Raw genomic sequence first — 6,404 nt, 5'->3', positions numbered from 1 at the left:
AGTCAAGTAAGGACATTGACTGTAAGGACATGCACAGCACAGCTTTTTATTTGCTGTTCCCTAAAACCACGGCACAAGTGAAACGCTCGCTGCGATCGCCGTCCACTGACGCTTTAACACAACACATACACGTGTGAGTCCAGAGTGACTGATTCAGCTTCTGTAGTTAGAGCTAACACATTCCACCATTGCTGATGAAAATCTAAATCCTGCTCACGGAGGAGGTCGTGTATTGACGTTTGATTTTACGTGATGCAGCAAACGAACAACAAATAATCAGGATCCATTGAGAGTGACCAGGACAAACATTACAGAGGGAAACAAACAGCAGCGTGTTTTTCCTTCTATGATGCAATTAAAAGGCGACTGAAATGAAAGGTCTCGTTACCTTAAAGAAAACTGTGGATTTGTCAGCACGCATGTCAACAACATGTATAAAAGAAATGGCTCTTGTCGTGTTTAAACATTTTGATGAAGAATTGTTACGCGCGGATTTCTCCTGTGCTCTCGTCTTTAACCCAGTTTAGACTCATTATCGACTGGTGTGTTTATCACCGTCACGTGTGACCCTCCTGACCTTCAAATTAGTGAGCTCAGTCTTTAGTCCTCGCTCCTGACACTGAATCCTCTCTCCTCTTGCCGCTCTCTCATCTCTCTACCTTCTCTCGCTCGCTGTGTGCTAATTGGCTACAATGCTGTGGGGTTTAACAGCGCTTGACATCGGTACAGGAGCATCGCCCTGGACCAAATGTTTGTGTCCTTATGCTATCTTTAGATAATTACGTTATCCTGGGACAATGGCAGTATATCGAAATACACAGGGTGTGACAGGGTGTGACAGCTCCCTGTGTCTGTACCACCTGTACCTTTGTGTGTAGTAAAAATAAAAACAAAACCAACCCACATTACTCACATAACTCCCACGGTGAGATGAGCTTAAGATCCTCCAAAAGCTACTGTTTACTGAAACCAAGCTTTAATACTCTTTCATTACAAATAATCTTTGGCTGAAGAACTAAAGGAGAAGAAAAAGAAAATACTCTTTGAATAAAATTATCAGGTGATTTTGAGAATAAAATTAAACTTACGCTTAAGTTGATCCTAATTCAACTAATTTTCAATCAACAGTTTTTCACACAATAAAAAAAAAGTGATATAAGAAATATCATGAAACTGAAAAGAAACTGGAGAAAACAAATTAAAACAAATTTTAAAAACATTAGTGAGAAACGAAGACCATACGGAAAATTAAACACTTTCACCATCACAAAGAAGGAAACTGTAAAAGTACATAAAAAAAACTTTTTAAAAAATGTGGCGGTCGTACATTTGACTCTTCTCAGAATGTCAGAGTCATGTGACACAGTTTCCCAGACAGGAAGTCATGAAACAGACGCACTGAGTGACACCCGGCTCAATATGAAGAGCTGTGTTCACCCTGAGGTATTTTCAGTCTATATGTGTCTGGTGTGGTCTCAGTAGAGTTTTTAAAGATATATAATATCACCACATGTGCGAGGCCCGCTGACATGACACCAAGTGAAAATACGACTGCACACGAGCTGCTAAACAAAAGGCGTCTTTGGAGGGGAGTCGGTGACGCGCTGTACACTTGACACAGATTTCCAGGGGCCACAGTCACTGCACCTAATCTTACGTGGAATCTGGATTGGGAGGGCAGATCCCCTGATGATCCGTGAGAAGGTCACAGCTGTGCGGGCGCACAATGAGGCCGACGTGCCGGCTGACCACAGAGGTCAGGTGCAGAGGCTTCTTACCGCCCGAGTTTGCCTCGACTTGAACTTCATACACGGAGGAGAGTCAGTGCAGCGCGCACACGTGATGTCATGTCTAGAAATCTGCTGCACATTTATGCTCCTGCTGCCCAGTTACAGTCTAGTGATGATGGAGTGGTAAATAAATAGACTGGTAAACCATTAACTCCAGTCCTCGCTTTCAAACATCAAGAAATAACCTTCAGTGAATCCTGCATTGTGTGGTGCACATGCATTCAGTTTCCAAAACAGACATCTAATTAAATTGCTCACCTGATTAACAAGATAGAAAGATGCAGACATTCAAAAGTAAAAATAATATTCCAATAGATTAAACAAAAAAATGTTGATGCCACATAATACACATGTTCCAAACTTGGTCGTAAGATAAAAAGGTGAAGAGCACAAATAGGCACATGGTGTTTCAGTGTCAGATATAGACCGAGATAAAAGATAATATACTTATAAAAATAAACTATCAATCCCTGCAGGAAGGGTTTAGATGCAGTCACTCAAAAACAAAGTAAGTCTTTACAATTTAAATTATGTATGTTCAATTAAGGCATGAAATATTCGGTATATCTCCGCTCGGCTCACAGCAGAATAGATAATGAAAATGATCCTCCGCCTCAGTTTTAATGTTTATCTGTTGAAGATGTCACAGGGTCTTCACGAGGTTTTGTTTTAGAGAGATTTTTAGTGTTATCACCTCACAGTCATCTCTGCAGACACACAAAAATAATAAATCAAAGCCATGGTGAAGTAGCGAGAAGCGTGTGTCAAAACAACTTCTCTCGGGAGTACAATGTATTGAAATAACTACACAATAAGTACACGTAGCGGAGTAAATGTGTTACCACCCACCTCTGTCCAGGAGCGACAGTTGTTCCTCCATGTTGGAAAAACATGGCACAAAGAGAAGGTGCAGTGGTTTTACACGTAACCTCATCAAGTTACTTTGAAAAATAGTGAACTCAAAGTTGACTCACTAAGTCTTTGAACAATTTGCACTCTTGACTTTTGTCAAACGTCAAAGGATGAACTTTCATGCCTGATTAAAAATTGGTGTTTGGTTTTGTTGATTATTGTGAACGAGACGTCAGAGGTTTCCGCAGCGACCGGTTCCACCAGGTTCCCACAAACGAAGACTCTGAAGAAATCTGATGAAGTCAGAAAGAGCTCAAACACAGTGTCCACCATCTGTTGGTTCAGGATCAAATACTCACACCTTATTTAATTACATCTAAAAGAGGAGTATTAACTCCAGAGTCAAGCATTCGAATGAGGTCAGTATTTTGTACATGCACGGACAGAGTGATGGCTGAGGAGCCAACAGAGACTCATCATCCTAATTAGTTGAGACCATACACTGTGTATAAAAATGGATGACATGACCGTTCCTAAAAGTGAAGCCACATTATCTGGTTGGCCCCTGGTGGCTGGCTCCAGTATAGTTCTCCTCCATGTTGTGGATGGGACATGGAGCAAAGTCATTTTATGACTCACATCACACTGGTGTACGTCAAGTTGTTTATTTTTCTGATAAGTTGTGTTTTATGCTACGTATATAAAGAGGATGAAACGTGATGAGCGACACGTGAAACCAACACGTGATCGGGTGATAGGTATCCAGGATATTTTGGCTACATTTCTGTGAAATGGGAGGAACTGGAGATGCGTCGTCCATCTTAATATATACGTTGGTTAGCTGTGTCCCAAATCACGTAAACCTCTGTAGACCAGACGGTCTACTTTCTTGAAACGGTTGGCACGGTGCGAATCATAGAGACACAGAGACGAGCAGTAAATTACTGTCCTCTGTTAGATACGTCACAGACACGTCACTCGGATATTTTACCAGGGGGTTGGCAGGAAAGGTTCCGGGAAAAAATGTCCAGAAATTAGAAACCCGGATATTAGTGTCCCGACATAACTTCAGGAAAGTCTCCTTCAGCGCACGTCAGAAAGTGACTGAATGAGTCTCTTTAAAATGTTGAACTGCTCCTTTGATTCACCTTCAAAAGGCAAATTAAAGCCAGAGTAATTGACCAATCGCAGACTGTTCTGCTCAGCTGGCCTTGACATTCAGCGTTGTTGTGGAACAAACAAGCTTGTTGCCTTGTGTCTGTTTTCTCTCTGTGACAGTTTTTCCATTGCACCATCTTACTCAGGCTACTGTTCTGGGTCACGGCTGTTGCAACCTAGCACACAGGCTTTACGGGATACAAGCCTTTATTTGTTTTGTAATTTGTGCTCAGAAGAAAACGCAAGGAAGGAAGCCCTTGTGGTTTTACTGTAAACTGTGTCTGGAGCCAACAAAAATCTTTTTGGAACAAATGAGCTGCCAACGCTCTCAGTAACAGGTTCAACAGCTTTTTGTGTGACCCCTGGATACATTTCTGTCATCTGCTATTTGCAGCATGTTTCTGTATTCGTGAAAGTTGTCAAATACATATTTTGGGGTCTAAGCTGCAGTATGTTGAGCACTTTGGGCCATCGTGGTAAAGAGTATTAAGAGAAAACTAAACTGCCTCTAGGCGCTGGCGGCCCACCCTATTTTAATGCCACAGTTTCGTACTGAAACAAAAAAATGTGTTCACTTCTGGAGACATCTCTAACTTGGTGTTTTGCACCTTTGCTGCATTGTTTAGCTGTGTGCAGCAACATGCTCACTCGTGCTATCCTCCATAGCTGTTGTTACTGTTCATGCAGACAGTCAGCTCTCATAGTTTCAGCCGCAGTTGTGTGCGTACCCTCAAGTGGTATTCAATACGGCCCTCTCTCTCATGCAAGAACTCTCTTCTTCTTTATTCTGTGTAGCTCTCACTCTGAATCTGATGCTCGTAATAGCAACATTTGTGTAAAAACAAAGTAAAAACACAACATCCCAGGTGCAGGTAAGAAAAAAAGTTATTTCACTTCGGGCTTGAAAAGGCAAATAAATGCATTTAAAGTAAAATCTATCAAACTTTAACAGTTTTTTTATCGCCACCAGAATGTGTGCGTGTCTTTGATTATCGATGAGGCGTATTCTCTGATTTGGTCATTCCAAGAAATCAGGAAACTTTTCAAACTTATATAAGACTTCTGAAGTGGGAGAGTCTAACAGAGGGGCCAAAGGTTGGCAGGAATAGGAAATGTTTATCATGTTTGCCAGAGGATAATGTGACTCTAACTGAGGGGTGAGGACGAGATACAATCTCAGTAAATCACCATGACACACCTTTCACTGTTTCACAAGAGACAACTCCTGCTATGCAAGTTCCTCTATGCAAGTTCCTTCACCTGAACATTCTGTAAAAACTTCCACCTCACTTTGTCTGTCTGATTCCATGAAAAACTATGAAGGCATGAGGAATTAAAAGTTTTCACAATAACTCCAGCACACTGTCAGCGCTGGATTTATTACTAATGCAACATTTCATGGAGATTCATTTCTGAATAATTACTTTACTTTTGCATAATTTGATTTAATTGCATACGTCATCAAACACCACTTTTATCATGATTTCATTTACTTTGGGATAAAAAATATTATTAGTTAACTGTATTGGTCACAGAGGCGGTGTCCTCTATGTCATATCTATGTTCATTTGAAGAGAGTAAAAGCATAAAGAGAAGATTAAAGTTTGTTAGATTAGAAATATATTACACAAGCATTTGTTTCTCATGAATCACACTCATATCAAATTCAGTTTCACAGTATAATGTCCTTGAAGTCTAGAAGTTGTTCATATTAAGGCACATATAATTTCAGTTTTTCACAATTGTTAAAACACATTTTTTGAATCCTCCTGTCCTTTTCTCAGAATTCTAAACACAAAACTCTTTTCTCAAACTACATTCACAAAACCTCTGATTCTTTTTGCAAAACCACACCATCGCCTCAAAACTGTTTCACACGTGCTCAAAACGCTGAGCAACACTACACCAAAAAATTGAAAACACAGTGGTCAAGGCATGTTGCTCATGGAGAAATGTTTATTGGTCACAATAAAGTACTTTACACAGTTGATCATTGAGCTTCATTGAGCATCATCCTGTCTTTGGACTGGGTCAGGCCACAGCTCTTCATCCACATCACACGTTATATTTGCCCTTGCCTGGCAACGGGGAGAAAAAACCCTAGTGTGCCGTACCCAGCCCTGACAACATCTCCTCACCGATGTCATCACAGGCTAGTTCCATGGACTCAAGAAGATTACTGTGAGCCTGGTGTAGGGCTGTCGCTCGTACACCTTCCATCTCCAAGCGGAGAAAAACTCCTCTATTGCATTGAGGAAGGGAGAGTACGGTGGCAAGTATAGGTTATTCATATGGAACCATTCTCTGACTTGGACAGCGCGGTGAAAACTAACATTGTCCCAAATTATAACATAAATATGCCGCTCAATCATTTCATGTTCCCGCTGTTCATTTGAAGACAACACATCTCTAAGAGCACCAAGAAAGGTGAGAAGGTGCTGGGTGTTACAGTTTATGGCCCCAGAGTGGCATGATGGTGAAGAACACCCCGGTTGCTTATAGCAGCACACAGTGTTATATTACTGTACCACCATCAGAAATTGCCACTCTTCGTCTTCCTCTCCCTCCTCTTCCTCTGCCTCCTTCTTGTCCTCCACCTCTACC

The sequence above is a fragment of the Paralichthys olivaceus genome, chromosome 3, assembly GCF_024713975.1.
Source record: "Paralichthys olivaceus isolate ysfri-2021 chromosome 3, ASM2471397v2, whole genome shotgun sequence".
Classification (NCBI taxonomy): domain Eukaryota; kingdom Metazoa; phylum Chordata; class Actinopteri; order Pleuronectiformes; family Paralichthyidae; genus Paralichthys; species Paralichthys olivaceus.
This window is presented reverse-complemented; position numbering follows the sequence as displayed.